Below are 17,005 nucleotides of genomic sequence, written 5' to 3'. Positions count from 1 at the left end.
CAATATCAGATTGTTTTGATCATTACCATTTTGCAATGCTGTTTGAAATCCTGTACCACCACTTAGATGTTGTCCTTCATATTTTTCATTGATTTTCTTTAATATTCTTGACCTTTTGTCCTTCAAGATAAATTTTGTTATTTTTTTCTAGCTTTGTAAAATAATTCTTTGGTAATTTCATTGGTATGGCACTAAATAACTTAATTAGAATTGTCATTTTTATTATATTGAGTTAGCCTACCCATGAGCAATTAATATTTCTCCAGTTGTTTAGATCTATGTTTATTTATATAAAATATGTTTATAATTATGTTCTATAGTCTCTGTGTTGTCTTGGCAGGGAGACTCCCAAGTATTTTGTATTGTCTGTAATTATTTTAAATGAAAATTTCTCTTTCTATCTCTTTTTTGCAGCATTTGTTGGTACATTTGTTGAAATGCTGATGATTTATGTAGCTAATATCCTGCAACTTGCTAAAGTTGTTAATTGCTTCAATTAGTTTCTAGTTGATTGAATATACCATCATATCATCTGCAAAGAATGATAATTTTGTTTTCTTACTGCCTATTCTTATTGACCATGAATTCTCAAAAGTGTTATTAGTTGCAATCAACTTATAAACGCTTCTAGTACTGGCACAATGAGAAATTATACTTCTATGGTCCATTTATCACTCTCTGACATGGTATGGAATTCAGCTTCTAGACTTCTGGCACATACTGTTCTGACCTTTCAAAGCTCACAAGGTTTTAATTATCTAAAATTCTCTCACTAAAGATTATGAATAGATACAATAGAGGCAGAAGCAACAGTATAATCATGTGTTCTTGGATTACATGAAAGCTTCCAAGGGTGAACTGACAAATATTATTTTTTTAATTAATTTTAAAATTATAATTTTTTGACAGTACATATGGATGAGTAATTTTTTTATAACATTATCCCTTGTATTCATTTTTCCAAATTTTCCCCTCCCTCCCTCTCCTCCGTCCCCTAGATGACAGGCAATCTCATACATTTTACATGTGTTTCAGTATAACCTAGATGCAATATATGTGTGTGAATCCAATTTTCTTGTTGCACGTTAAGAATTGGATTCCGAAGGTATAAGTAACCTGGGTAGAAAGACAGTATTGCTAACAGTTTACATTCAATTCCCAGTGTTCCTTCTCTAGGTGTAGTTGTTTCTGTCCATCATTGATCAACTGGAAGTGAGTTGGATCTTCTTTATGTTGAAGATAATCCACTTCCATCAGAATATATCTTCATACAGTATTATTGTTGAAGTGTATAGTGATCTTCTGGTTCTGCTCATTTCACTCAGCATCAGTTCATATAAGTCTCTCCAAAGCTCTCTGTATTCATCCTGCTGGTCATTTCTTACAGAGAAATAATATTCCATAACCTTCATATACCATAATTTACCCAACCATTCTCCAATTGCTGGACATCCATTCATTTTCCAGTTTCTAGCCACTACAAAAAGAGCTGCCACAAACATTTTGGCACATACAGGTCCCTTTCTCCTCTTTAGTATTTCTTTGGGATATAAGCCCAATAGTAGCATTGCTGGATCAAAGGGTATGCACAGTTTGATAACTTTTTGGTCACAGTTCCAAATTGCTCTCCAGAATGGTTGGATTCTTTCACAACTCCACCAACAATGCATTAGTGTCCCAATTTTCCCACAGCCCCTCCAACATTCATCATTATTCATTCCTGTCATCTTAGCCAATCTGACAGGTGTGTAGTGGTATCTCAGAGTTTGCTGACAAATATTAAATAGCTAACTGTTTGGGGGTAAAATGTATGCATGACACACTTAAAAGTTTAATCCGCATTATTAACAGTTTCTCCATAACTTTCTTAAGTCTTGATAATCAATAAAACAATAAATCCTACAGTGATTTTTACAGCACTTGCTAATTTCTGAGGCATAAATGCTCACCCTGAATATGTTATAATCAGCATTCACAAGCATACCAACTATTTATATCACAGCCTTGTTTGGGCTACAAAAGCCTGAGGCCTCTCCTCCTATTCCCCCTCTCCCCCCAAAAAAAAAAAAAATCCTACTCTACTTTCTTCCTCAGACACAGACAGACAGAAGAGAGGAAACAAAAGAGGCCTGCTTTGCGTGTTTATACCTTGTGCACAAGCCTCAATTCAGGCTTAGAAGCTAATTAATAATTTATCTCAAGGTTACTAGCCAGAATTGTGGATTTCTGCCCATGCTCTAGATTCTGGAGCAAGGCCTTTCCATTACTTGTCATTATGTTTTTTCAGGGTCTGGCAGCAGTCAGAGCATTCTCCAAAGATGGGATTTACTTTTGCCAGACCCCTGTTACATTTCCAAACTAAACATTTTTCTTATTAAAGAGAGAGAAAAGTACTTGCTCTTGGAAATCATTCTAACTTAAGTAATTTTTTAAGTTAAAATTTATAGCATAGTAAACAAAACACCCCAATAAGAACAGTATTTTCCTTCATCAATAGAACAAGAATCACTTGACTTTTGGCATATCTTTAGCAGGCATGCTTAGCCCAGTTTCTAGCACATAGTAATAATCAATAAACTTTTATTAAGCACCTACAATATGCCAGAGCTGGGAATACAAAAAGAGGCAAAAGGCAGTCCCTAACCTCAAAGAGCTCACAACGTATTGGGGAAGACAATAAGCAAACAACGATGTGAAAACAAGCTTGACATAGAACAAATATTGTTGTTCATCCTTCATTTTCAAAGGGACAGCATAGGATGCTATCTTGACTCGTGCATGAATTGGATTTAAGCAAAGCAAAGTGACACAAATTTATTGGTCTCACTCTCTTTCAGAGTCAAGTCCAGTGACAGGACAAAAGTTAAGATGAGTGGTGATGACCTGAGATAAGTGGATGGCCTTGTGCCTTCAATGTCTGACCAAGCTGTATGGCCAAGATGCTACACAGCATCTGCTTCAGCTACCTTCATGAACACTGGAACAAATTGTTCTCATCTGCCCATTCTGCTGGAGAAAATCTCACATGCTAGACATCTACTTACATCACTAATTTGTTTAAGACCCATTGGTTACCTTAAACCTGGTTTAGTCCATCAGCTGAGGCAGTTTAACCAAGGTATGGCTGCTGCATATACTTTAAGGATTGTCCTTTTCACCTATTCAAAGTAAAATAACTTGCTGATTGAGATAACTAATCTTTTTCTTGGTTTGATTAATATCCTAATTCAAATGAGGCATGGTGTGGGGAAATGGGGGAAGAGTATTGCTCCTAAGTGTATGAATCAAAAATCTTGGCTCTTGTCCAAGCACCTTTCCACCTTTTCCCCTGAATTATTTCCCCCTTTTCCTTCAAAATGTGGTTAATCCTTTAGATTTAATGCAGGGTGCATTGCTGCAGTATTTATTTAATGAATCAACTAGATGGTACAGTGGAAAGCCCTGGGGCAAGAAGACTGGAATTCTAATTCGGCCTCAGATGGTTACTAGATGTATAACTAGGCAAGTCATTTAACCTCCGTCTGCTTCAAGTTTCCTCAATTGTAAAACAGAGATTAATAATAACACTTACCTTTCAGTGGGTATATACACACTGAAGATATATATACTAAGATATATAGTGTAGTGCCCAGTATACAGAAAGCACTTAATAAATGCTTGCTTCCTTTCTTAGCATTAAAGACTGATAAAATTTCCAAGATAGATAAGACCCAAGGACTTTTAACTAAAATACTGCCCTAATATTACTTTTTAATGTGTATTCTAAAGAGAGAAGGAAACAGGAATATGGAGGAGAGGTTCAGTATGTTTCCACATCCCTTATACTCTTAAATTCCAAGAAAAAAGTACTCTATACATAGTCTCCATTGCCTCACTTCTTACTTAATAAATTCCTAGTAATCTGTCTCCCAAATCCATTACTATGCAGAAACCTCATTTCTTAGAGATGTCCATCAATTTAGTTTAGTCTAACTCCTTACATCATCAATAAGTGATCATCAATTTATATATTAATTCAATCAAATATTTACTATTTAATTTGGCCTCTGCTTGAACACTTTCAATATGAGAATATTCACTAGTTATCTAGATTTAAAGTTAGAAGGGATTTTAAAGACTACCTTATTCAATTCCTCTATTTTACAGACTAGGAAACTGAGGTCTTGTTCAAGGCCACCCAGTTAGGGAGGAAGTGTTAACGGCAAGTTTTGAACCAGGATCTTCTGATAATAAAGCCACGTGTTTCTTTTTATTATAACATCACAATGCCTCATTACTTATTGTTCAAAGTTTCTTCCAAATATTGTGCCAAAATCTTCCTTAGATCTCATCATGAATCTCCTGACTCCCTATTCTATTACTTTTATCACAATATACTGCTTCCTACATTTAACACCACATACTAAGATAAGATCAAAATGGGTCCAAGATTTAGGCATAAAGAACAAAATCATAAATAAATTGGAGGAACATGGGATGGTTTACCTCTCGGACTTTGGAGGAGGAAGGAGTTTGTGTCCAAGGGAGAACTAGAGACCATTATTGATCACAAAATAGAACATTTTGATTACACCAAATTAAAAAGTTTCTGCACAAACAAAACTAATGCAAACAAGATTAGAAGGGAAGTAACAAATTGGGAAAACATTTTTACAGTTAAAGGTTCTGATAAAGGCCTCATCTCCAAAATATACAGAGAATTGACTTTAATTTATAAGAAATCAAGCCATTCTCCAATTGATAAATGGTCAAAGGATATGAACAGACAATTTTCAGATGATGAAATTGAAACTATTTCCACTCATATGAAAGTGTTCCAAATCACTATTGATCAGAGAAATGCAAATTAAGACAACTCTGAGATATCATTACACACCTGTCAGATTGGCTGAGATGACAGGAACAAATCATGATGAATGTAGGAGGGGCTGTGGGAAAACTGGGACACTGATGCATTGTTGGTGGAGCTGTGAAAGAATCCAACCATTCTGGAGAGCAATTTGGAACTGTGACCAAAAAGTTATCAAACTGTGCATACCCTTTGACCCAGCAGTGCTACTTCTGGGCTTATATCCCAAGGAAATACTAAAGAAGGGAAAGGGGCCTGTATGTGCCAAAATGTTTGTGGCAGCCCTTTTCATAGTGGCTGGAAAATGAATGGATGTCCATCAATTGGAGAATGGTTGGGTAAATTATGGTATATGAATGTTATGGAATATTATTGTTCTGTAAGAAATGACCAACAGGAGGAATACAGAGAGGCTTGGAGAGACTTACATCAACTGATGCTAAGTGAAACGAGCAGAACCAGGAGATCATTATACACTTCAACAATGATACTGTATGAGGATGTATTCTGATGGAAGTGGATATCTTCAACATAGAGAAGAGCTAATCCAATTCCAATTGATCAATGATGGACAGAATCAGCTACATCCAGAAAAGGAACACTAGGAAATGAGTATAAACTATGAGCACTGTTTTGTTTTGTTTTGTTTTATTTTTCTTCCCAGATTATTTTTGCCTTCCGAATACAATCCTTCCTTTGCAACAACAACAACAAAATTCAGTTCTGCACATATATATTGTACCTAGGATATACTATAAGATATTTAATATGTATGGGAATGCCTGCCATCTAAGGGAGGGGGTGGAGGGAAGGAGGGGAAAAATTTGGAACAGAAGGGAGTACAAGGGATAATGTTGTTAAAAAAAAAAATTACCTATGAATATGTACTGTCAAAGAAAATGTTATAATTATAAAAATTAATAAAAAAAGAAAAAAAACAATATACTGCTTCCTTATATTTCTTACCTACCATATAAATTATATAAGATATAATATAGATAAAAGGGCAAAATTTGATAGTGCTTTCTAGTTCAGAAAGCATTTTCACAACACTATGATGAAAGACAGGTTTTAGAGAGATTCAGTGATTTACACAATAATCATGACATTTGGCACAACTGGAACATAAACAAAGGTCTTCTCATTCTTTTTGCTCCTTTGACTATTATTACACATAGTATCATCTATCCTGTGATCTAGATTAGATATTAATCCATTGTCCTCTGTTCAAGGGCTAATGGGCAGCTAATGGGTGGTGCAGTAAATAAGAGCATTGGGCCTGGAGTCAGGAAGATCTGAGATCAAACAAGGCCTTAGACACTTACTAGTTGTGTGACCCTGGGAAAAATACTTTCTTTTTGCCTCTGTTTCCTTATTTGTAAAATGAACCATAAAAAGAAATGTCAAAACATTCTAGCATCTTAACCAGGAAAATTCCAAATGGGTCACAAAGAGTTGGGCATAAATGTAATGATTGAACAACAACAAAAACTGATGCCTTTTCTTTTAGGTGTCATAAAATTCATGTTATGGAGATATATGAGCTATAAGGGAACTCTACAAATGAATTATTCAGTATTGTTAGGATTACAGGGTGAGAACTCAGGTTGTCTAAACAATTCTCTAGCTCAGAATTCACACCTTTGGTTTGGGCCTTTAAAGGGAGTTTACACCTTTGGAATTCTGAGGGAGAGTTTATATGTTTAAAAGAAGTTTGCACCTTTAAGAAGCCTGAGTTAAAGAAGCCTTTAAGCCCCTGAGTTCTCACATGCCCCTTTAAAAGGAGCAAGTTCATTAGTTGAAGTATTTCCCCAGACCCTGTTGAGTTCTCACTACAATCTCTGTGAGGATAAAAGAGGGCAACATTGGGTCTGGAGAGTAGTCGAGTCTAGAAGGAGAGAGTCTGACTAGGAGATTGAGTTTAGAGGGTGGTCGGGGAGGAGAGTCTGGCTGGAGACTCCAGAAGTTTCCTAAGAAACCTGCTCACAGAGGAAAAGATTTTACAGAAAAGAGATCTCTTCCCAGAGAAGGATTATAATTGAAGAGACAATAAGACCTTTACATTTTGGCGCCCAACGTGGGGCCAGGACTTGTTCTGAGCCCTTCAGAAGAGCTAGCCCGGACCTTGACACAGTATTATTGAAACAACTCTGAGCAGTTTTGTTGACCTAGAAAAATAATTTTCAGGTGAAAGAAACATTGAAAATTTCATCACCAGATAATAAAAAAGCTTTTGTTACTTAGAATCTGATTAGATACATAGTCCTCTGATGTTGACAAAGCACCATTCTGATTTTTGCCTAGCAGATAGTAATCTAAGGCAAACAAACTGATGGAAATAAATTGTTCAGAAGAAAAAATGAACATGAAATCCATGTAGCATCCCTGATACTTCTACTTGTTGAAATCTTTTCCCTCCTTCAAAGTCAAATTGCATAAACCCTTATTCATGTCTCTAAGTTCATTTCTTCCTTCTCAAAGAACACATGCAACTCTATTGGGACTTTTTCTTGGATTTATTATGGTATAAACTATGCTTATTTGTATTCATGTCCCATTCCCCATTCTTTAAATTGTTTTTAGGAGCAGGAATTGTATCTTGTCTCTGCACTCCCTGAACCTAATACACATAGTATATGCTCAATAAGATTTATTATATTCACAGGAAATGAAGAGTGCACAAAATAAGAAGCTTATTTGGAATAAATTTAAGAAGACTCTGCCAGTATTATCTAGCAAGCAGTTCTAAATCAAGGGTGAAAGAGTAGACTTGAAGTACTCATATTCTGTTTTGTTTTTGCCACAGGAGAAGATCTCAATGAAAGAACAAAATAGTTTTCCAGCCATGATGGCTGTCTAAATGGAGGCAGGCTGCCCAATTCTCCCATACGTACTCTAACGAAAATCTCATATTCTCAACACATGAAATAATGATCAGAATTCTAATGAGAAACTATATTAAAGAGGTTTTTTTTTTCACTTAGACCTGAAGCTGGCAGTTCATGGGTAATAGAAAAGGGGGTTGCCAGCAAAGCTGGCTCTGGCAAAAGTAATTAAGCTTATAATCTTCCTGTAGGACTAGAGAGGTGCCAGAGACAGACAGAAGAATAATATAGGCTTTCTGTCTAGATCTTACAGAAGTAGAGGTCTCTCCTGAAAAAGCTCCAGGGTAGTTGTAAACCCATTTTGAGGGGCCTTTGGAAAAGCTAGAGAACAGTGCATATGTGGGAATAAGCACAGCTTGAACAGGAACATTCAGTTTTCTGAGTTCCTCAGCAGTTAGTAATGTCACAGAGGGACCTGAAAATCCAACAATCTGAACATCAAAGGAAGACTAAGGATATAAGAAGGGATCATTTTGTATATATCACTGACAGGTGTAGTAGAAATGCTGAAGGAGTGCCTTAAAGATAAATGTTAGTTTTTCACTTGTTGGAGATCTTTCTTTTTTCCTTAGATCCTACCATAATTGTTCCACATCTAGCACACAATTTGTCTTTTTAGGGATTCGTGAGAATTACTGAAGAGTGGAAAAATGTTCTAACTTACGATCTTATTGTCTTGTGACCTAGAATTCTAATCCAAAGTATTTTTTCATTATGTTTGATGTTATCTTTTTTTTTTTAAGCTCATATTTCCATTCTTTGTTCTGGGATTGGAACTTTGTGCTCAGATCAGTCTTCTCCAGCACTTCTTAATAGGTCTGATGGGTCAGGTTTGGTTCTAGTCTTTTGTAGTCTGAATGATTCTGCTACTGAGATATTAAGGTATCCCTACTCTCCATCCCACCTCAGCCACACACAAAGATGGTCATATCTGTAAGCTTTCCATTATATACAAGTTTATAACTTCTTTGAATTCTGAATCTTCTTATGTAAATGTTATCTACTGACTTTTCACTTCTCCTTTGTCCTTCCCTTACAAAATCCATTCACACTGTGAACTCTAATTCGATCCCTCTATCATCTTCCAGGTTATTTCTTCTGCTCTAGACACTCTCTTGATTCCATGACAACAAATTTAACTCTATATTGACCTTTTTTTTATTGAATTCCTATCTTCCTTACCATATCATTGATTGTGCCCAGCCAAAACTCAGACTTGAATCAGTCCCATCATATATATGTGCTGCTGAAAAAAAGATGCAGTAAATCACAACTATCATGGCTGGGTTCATTGCAAATTTGTATTATGCAATCTAAACTGGGCCCTTGTTGCTAATAGGCAATTTTACTATATTTTTTGTTATCAACTCACTATCTCACTCTCCACAATGCTTCTTCAGATTTTTTCATCCCTCCTCCTACTTTCTCAGCTGAAAACCTTGCCTTACATTTTACAGAAAAAAATTTGAGATCACCCTCTGTAAAGTTCTCTTTTTTTCCTCATTTCCTTTCACTTAAATGTCTTCTTTCACTGTCTCTTCCTTCATCCCTTCTTGGCAAGATTAATCTTCTACTTGTTCAAGCAATTCTATTCTATCTCCTACAATAGACATTCCCCTCTATTATCCTCACTCTTTCACTTATGTATTTATTTATTTATTTTGCTGAGGCAACTGGAGCTAAGTGACTTGCTCAGGGTCACACAGCTAGGAAGTGTTAAGTTTCTGAGACCAGATTGAACTCAGGTCTTCCTGACTTTAGGGCTGGTATTCTATCCACTGTGCCATATAGCTGTCCCCTCCCACTTATCTTCAGTCTCTCCCTATATAGTGGGTCATTTCCTAAGGCTCACAAATATGCCCATGTTTCCCCCAACCTGAAAAAGCCATCCCTACTATCATCCTATATTTCTTCTGGGTTTTTTTGTTTGTTTGTTTGTTTTTTGGGTTTTTTTTGTTTTTTTTTTTTTAGCTAAAAAGATCTTTAACAATAGGTTTCTCCACTTGTTCTCTTTTCAAAACAAAAACAAAACCTTTGTAATAAATGAGTATAGTTAAGAAAAAATAAATTCCCAAATTGTTCCAAAATCATAGTCAATTCTACTTTTCACTCTCATCAATCCCCTCAGGGATATGGATAGCATTTTCCATTAATGGTTACAAGTCATAATTTTAAAGAAGTTTGAATATGCTTAGGTAAAATACTTGGTAACACAAAAGTATGTTTTCTTTTAATTTTTTTTCAAGTATATATTGCTATACATTTTATTTTTTACATTTATACATGAATTCTTTCACCTTTTATATATTTCCATATAAGTCATGTTGGAAGCAAAAAATCAGAAGAAAAGGAAAAAAACACAAGAAAGGAAAAACAAATAAGAACAAAAAGTAAAAATAAAAATAAAGTAAAAAAAGTAAAAATAGTATGCATCTATCTGCATTCAATCTCCATAGATCCATCTCTCTGGATGCAGATGGCATTTTCCATCCATAAGTATATATTTTTAATAAATAGAAATTTATGTTCTTAATAAAGTCTTAATTAATAAGACTTAATCAGTCTTAAAGAAAATTAAGTATTCATCTATATTGCCAATTGGCACTTTTTCAAAATGCAAACTGGTTTAATACAATAAATCTTAGCTCCATAAAAATCCCCAAAATCCTTCTAGTGATGAGTAGTTCTGGGGAGGACTATTTTCTAGATATCAGCATGATGTAGAAAAAGCAGGAACTAAAGGGTGCTGGTATAAATAGGAATCATTTCCAAGGAAAGAGACATCATGTCACAGACCAGTGTCCCCAAACCATTAAGCATACAAATATTAGAATATCCATGAATGGGTTAAGCTGCAAGGAATTTGCTCTTACCTAATATAGGAATAGAGGATAGAGACAGGGAATTAAATATTTACTATCCCCTAGTTATGAGTGATATGTTTCTATGGATTAGGAGTCATTCCACACCAAAAATATTGGAATAGGAGAAGGCTTGAGAAGAATTTACATACAAAATTAATAGATCTATATATTTAGTTCTTGTTATTTTTTTTAAAGCTATGTGATTGTAACATGCTTAATTTTCTGGATGTATAAGTGCAGTGGAAGGTGACATGAGAGTTTATTCCTTGCATTAGGACTTTCAGTTCACCTTGCTTACTGCCAATACTTGAATATTGGTATACTAGTATATAAGCATATAAACTATTTCTTGAGCTTTGTCTTCTGGTTTGTCTCCTCACATCACTCATTGTTCCTTCCATAAGACAGAGGAGGAGATAATACATTCAATTATTTTACTGGTTTTGCCAAATTTATGTGAAAAAGTTATTACCTCTGGGCTCTCTGAATTTGAAAAGTGAAGGCAAAAATGTACTCACACCTTTCCCTCTAAGCCTCCACCTTTGAAATGTAGGTTTTACAAGTTATGTCTAGATATTCTATTCCTCCTCCCACTAGAGAATTCCTACTCCTCCCATCAGCCCTTTTGACACCACTTTTGCAGATTTTTCTCTACACATTCATGGTACAGAGGGAGAAAAATGAAGGAGGAAATATGACCTGACAACTCAGTCTTCTTCCAGACAGCAATAATCATTTACTCACTTTAGTATAAGAGCAGAAAATTTTCACTTTTACTCTATTTTAGGACATTTATACAAAATGTGAAAAAAAATTCATTATCAATAAGATTCTTTCTCATTTACTCAAAGCCCCCAGCTAGCACAGAATCCTATCATGTTAAATATAGGGTTCAGATCTCTGTTTCTAGAAAGGAATATTACTCACTATTTGTCTCTTTGCTACCTCCATTCTCTCTCTCTCTCTCTCTCTCTCTCTCTCTCTCTCTCTCTCTCTCTCTCTCTCTCTTTTTTTTTTTTTTTTTGCTGAGGCAATTGGGGTTAAGTGACTTGTCCGGGGTTACACAGCTAGGAAGTGGTAAGTGTCTGAGATCACATTTGAACTCAGGTCCTCCTGACTTCAGGGCTGGTGCTCTAACCACTGCACCACCTAGCTGTACCTCCATTCTCTTTACAAATAATTAAATTCACAAGTAAAAGCAGATATGACTGGAGAAAACCAGTTTATTCTATTTTTTAAAGCCAGTTTTATTCTAATTAAAACACTAAACAACAACTTTAAAGAACAACCACCACCAAAAACAAACAAACAAACCACAAAACAAAATAAAAAACCCTCTGAATTAGATTTATCCATCCTACAGTATATAAAGGGAGATGGAAAAGAAAGTAAAAGACATTTCATATCCACATAATATGTGGAAGGGGAAAGTTCATACCTCATATTCTTGTCATATGATGTCCTACATCCCTCAGTGGACAAGGGTGCCAACAGTCATTGTGGAGTCCAGTTGTACTCAACACCAGCCACAGCCAATTAACTTTCTTTACTCTGTTACCCCAATCACCATTTCTTCTGCTCCCTTCTTCAAACTGCAATCACAGCATTCTCTTCCCAACAATGTCTATGCATATCTCCTGTGAGAGTCTTTCAGTCTGTGCTGGGATAATAAAGAATTGCATCTGTTTGAGACTACATTTCCTAGAAAACACATGCAGATAAGACTTTCTGATCCTTGTCTCTATTTTCTTCATATGAATCAATTTCACCAAAACCTGGCTCTCCAAGGAAACCAAAAACTTTGTCCTGTCAGAGTTTAATTCTGACATACCAAAGGTTAAATCTCCATCCAGTGATAAACTAGGTGCTGGAAAGTACCTTTTTAGAAATTAAAGGCAAACAAATCCCAACTTTTTGAAAGAGAAAATATTGGAGACTGGTCCTGGTGAATGAAAGAATAAATTTATGTATGAATGAAAAATCTTTTATTAAGCACTTACTATGTCTCATGTATCATACCAAGCCTAGGCAAACAATGTAAGCAAACTAAGAAAGAGAGTCCCTACCTTAAAGTCCCTCCATTCTAATGGAAGAAGACAGCACATAAAGGAGATCTAGAAAAGAGTAGAGGTAAGAGTGGAAGGGTTATGTATGAAATTTGGAAAAGGCCCAGAAGAAATATGATAGCCCAGTTTGGGGCAAAATGCTCATCTAGCAGAATCCAGGGTACCAGGGAGGGTTTGGCTACTCAAAAGAGAACAGAAAGGAAACATACTTGAGTCAGAGATAGAAATGCTTTGGAAGGCAAAGATGATTCCAGAGAATGGGAGAGAGGTGCATATAAATAGGAAGCGGGATAAGCTGTTTACTTTGCAGTTCTGTTGGGTAACATAACAATAACATCAAAAATAATATCTGTAATTTATAGAATACTTTAAGATTTGCAAAATATTTTAAATGTTTTATCTTATATGATCCTCTCAACCCTATGAGGGCAATGCTATTTTTGTATCCAGTTTATAGATAAAGTGAGGCAAGTAGAAGTTATGGTGATTTACCTAGCCAGGATCACACAGAGTCTAAATCCAGCACTATATTTACTATACCACTTAGCTCTCTCTAGTTTAGCCTGTCTTTAATGGTGAAAAATTGGAGGGAGGGGAAGGTAAGGAGGCAGGGAAGTATAGTAGGAAGTCAATGTGAAGAGCAGGCATTTGAAGAATATTTTTCATAGACAGCCCCATGACTGATAATATTTTTAGATAGATATTTTGGTATGCCTGGTTACACACACATATAACTTAGCAGGAAACATGATCCCTGTCCCCTTGAAGAACTTGCAATCCAGTGGGAAGGCTATATACATATTATCAGGACCTTCATGTCAAGACTATTCCTTTTTTTTACTCCTTTCTTTTCTTAATATTAGGAGACATTTTGTTTTCCAGAGCTAAGATCCAGCAAGCCAACTGTGCCCTGAGCTTGGCATAACAATATAATACTTTATGCTCATTCTCTGGATAATTCTTCCTCAACTAAGTCACAGAAGTGGCTCAATTTAGTCCCAGCTAGATTTACAACCTCATTGTTGCTGTTATTTCTTACTATTATGGCTCAACTCACCTTACAGGTTCTTGTGTAGCCACAAGCATATGTATCAAGGCTTAGCCTCAATGCCTAAGGCAAAAAGTAAGCTTGTCCCTAAAGCAGACCATGGAATACTTTCCCTCCTCTAATGGAATAGAGAAAGCTTTTTGCTTATAACTTCTATGGACTCCTTGGTTTTATTTTACTTTTCAGAGTTAACAGTTGGTGTGTAATTTCTGTGGCTCTTTGGTTTATTTATCTTTATTTTTTTGGACTTAACAGTTAGTGTACAATCTGTGTGAGCTCTTTGATATTCTCAAGAGTTAACAGTTGCTGCAAAATCTTTGTGGGTCTTTAGTCATTTATTTTCAGAGTTTGATAATGTAAATAAAACATGTATACAATAGTATATGATACATAATTAAGAATTCGAGTGATAAAAGTTATAAGATTTCAAAAGAAATGTTCAAAAAGAGCTACACTGGAAAGCTTCATGGAAAAAGTCAAAGTGTCCATTTTGTAGCACTCAGTTTTCCTTATAGTCTAATGCCATAATGAGTAATGCTACTGGAAAAACCAGAGCTTTGAGTATATAGACCTTTGTTGACAAGACAATATATTTGCTTTTTAATGTGCTGTCTAAATTTGACATAATTTTCCTTTTAAAAAGCATCTTTTAATTTTATCATTGCAAATTGCTTCCTGCAATGATCTCTGAACCCAAAAATATAAAATCTAACACTGCTTGCTTTCATTTCTTCTCTTTTTATTTGTCAGGAAGTAATGGGACCAGTTACCAAGATCTTCGTTTTTTGTTTTGTGTGTATTTTTCGTGTTAAGCTTCAAGATAACTTTTATAGTCCTCTTTCATTGTCATCAAGAGGCTTCTTAATTTCTCTTCATTTCCCAGATTGTTTATTAAATTTTTGTGTAATCTATGACTCAAATCTCATTTGCATGGTGCTCTCTTTATGAGTAGATCTTGCTTGATTCCTTAATACTTTAGCCTATTTGAGAATCAGAGATGACAAGAGCTTGGGAAGTGTGACCTTGGCCTTTTGGCTTCAAGGTTTTGATAAAAAGTACATACAGTTCCATACTGTTCTCAGAGTGAAGAGATTTTTGGGAAAAATTAGGTGAAATTTAGAACTAATTTAGAAAATTAGAACTTTTAGATGAGATTTAGAAATCTGAGTACAGATAACTTATTCCCAATGGAACAGCTGATTCACTCTGAGCTTTATATTGTCTAGTATATACTCATCTGTATGCTTTCTTTTATTTCTGTTTGCATTTGAAAATAATAAATAGGTTTATTTGCTATCTTTATCATTTGTGGGAATGGCATTTAATGGGAAGTAAATCCTTGGAAATATAGTTTGGGGCACTACTTCTTTGTTAAGGATAGCAACCAGGTGCTCAACTTGAACCTAAAAATTATTTTCTCTAGACTAACAATATTTGGTGGGAACAGAAAGATATAATTCTAGTCTGGCATCCATTCTCTGAGAAGAGCAGAGTAGTCAACCTCTGGTGCCAATCTCTTGCTTTTCTTCTTGGTGGGAAAAATATCTTTTTTGGAAAAGAGTGGGTGGAAGGTACTCTAGAAATGTCTATTCATGCTTTCCTGCAAGCCAAATCTAGGCTGGCCATATGGTTATATCCTATATGGGCAACACACATGTACCTTTTTACACTTTATTAAAAGTATTTGGACTTTTATTGTTAGGCTCCAGAGGAAAACTTTAAAGAATTTTATCCTCCTCATTCTCCAGGATTGCAATCTGGATGTCAACTTCAACTTTTCCCTTTTACACCTTTCCCCTCCCCAGTGTCAATGGCACCATTTTTTTTTTTTCTAATCTATAAATCATGTCTCTAGTATACTGTCTCTTCTCTCCCACAATACTACTACCCACCCTGGTTCTGGCCCTTATCACCTCATACCTGTACTTTTGAAATAGTCTTCTGGATGGTCTTTTGCATCAGGTTTCTCTCCACTCCAGCCCACTTTCTGTTCAGCTGTCAAACTGATCTTCCTAAAGCACAGATCTGACCATGTCATACCTCATCTTCTCCCCATCCCAAACTGTGCCATCCCCATTCAATAATTTCTTGTTATTACTTCTAGGATAAAAAGTCCTCCATTGGGCACATAACCTTCCCAGAATTATATTTTACTCAATGCCATATAATTTGTATTTCAGTGACACTGGCCTCCTTGCTGTTCCTTCCTGGCTTTGAATTTTTATTAGTTGTCCCCCATTCCTAGAATGCTCTGCCTCTCATCATTATCTCCTGGCTCCCCTGACTTCTTTCATATCCCAGCTTAAGTTTTACCCTCTACAAGAAGTCATCTCTTATTCCTTTTAATGCTAGTGCCTTATCTCTGTTGGACCTCAAACTAATATGAATTATTTGCTTGCACATAGTTGCATGTTGTCTCCCTCCTTATACTCTAAATTCCTTGAGAACAGGAACTGGCTTTTAACCTTTCTTGACATCCCTAGTATTTTGCACAGTACCTGGTATATAGTAGGTGCTTAATAAATGCTAAGTTTACTGTTTAAGAAAAGGAAATTGGATAGGAAGGATAAATGGAAGATGTTCAATTTTAGTCATTTTGATTTTAAGGTTTATCAGTAAGGAAATGGAGAATTGAAAGCATGAGACAGGAGTTGAGTCACATCTACATAAAAGGAACAGTTGAAGATGCATGAGATAGGAAAATGTATATAAAAACACAAAGCCCCAATCAGAAAGTATAAAGAATTAATAAAGAAGACTAAGAAGGGCTCAGCAGAAGATGAAAAGAAACAGAATAGTGTAACTAAAAGAAAAAAATAATTGGATCCCTGAAAGGGTCAACATTCCACCCAATGGTACAGCGTGGTATAATGGAAAGACTGACTCTAACAATCAAAACACTGGATTCATAATCTCATCTCTGAGGCTTCTGTGACCTTTGTCAAGTAGCTTAACCTCCATGTACCTCAGTTTTCATATCTGTAAAATGAGGCCCTTTTCAATCTTACATCTATGATCTAAAGGGAGATTATGGTACAGGTTGTTTAGCTTTTGATGGAATATCTCTACTACCTAATACAACAGTCGAGCCTTGGTTAGTTTTAATTGTATGTTTCCTAAATGTTTCTCCACAATTACCATCTATTTTGGGGGTGGGAGAGGGGAGTGAGGGTAGTTCTGGATCTTTTATTTCACTGATTCAGGGGAACTCCCAGCATAGAAAACATCTCTATGTTCTCCTACAGTGGAGTAACCCAGAATTCATCTATTTCTATCATAATGGCCTATTGAAA

Source organism: Sminthopsis crassicaudata, chromosome 1, assembly GCF_048593235.1.
Source record: "Sminthopsis crassicaudata isolate SCR6 chromosome 1, ASM4859323v1, whole genome shotgun sequence".
In the NCBI taxonomy this organism is placed as follows: domain Eukaryota; kingdom Metazoa; phylum Chordata; class Mammalia; order Dasyuromorphia; family Dasyuridae; genus Sminthopsis; species Sminthopsis crassicaudata.
The sequence above is the reverse complement of the archived record's forward strand: the minus strand, read 5'-3'. Positions refer to the sequence as shown.